Source organism: Solanum tuberosum, unplaced genomic scaffold (genome assembly GCF_000226075.1).
Source record: "Solanum tuberosum cultivar DM 1-3 516 R44 unplaced genomic scaffold, SolTub_3.0 scf00686, whole genome shotgun sequence".
NCBI lineage: Eukaryota > Viridiplantae > Streptophyta > Magnoliopsida > Solanales > Solanaceae > Solanum > Solanum tuberosum.
The window spans coordinates 90,650-90,937 of record NW_006239596.1 but is presented as its reverse complement, the minus strand read 5'-3'; positions in this window follow the sequence as shown (position 1 = coordinate 90,937).

The window sequence follows — 288 nt, the reverse complement described above, 5'->3', positions numbered from 1 at the left end:
CTTGAGTATTTCCTGTAGTTCTATATTTTTCATACAAAATTTTTGCTTCTACTTTTATGCTAGACTTACACATTTCACAAGTTAAAATTTCTTCCGATAAAATTTCTAAAGTATCATAAAAAGTTTCAACAAGTCCCTGCACACCTCGTAATTTATATTGAGGGTTAAGTAAAGTAGAAGTTAAATAAATTTGAGGAATAGGGAAAAAAATTAATTTTCAATCATACCTTCAATTGCAACTCTAAATTTTTCAATTTTTTTGTATTTAGAAAATTGAAATGTAATAGA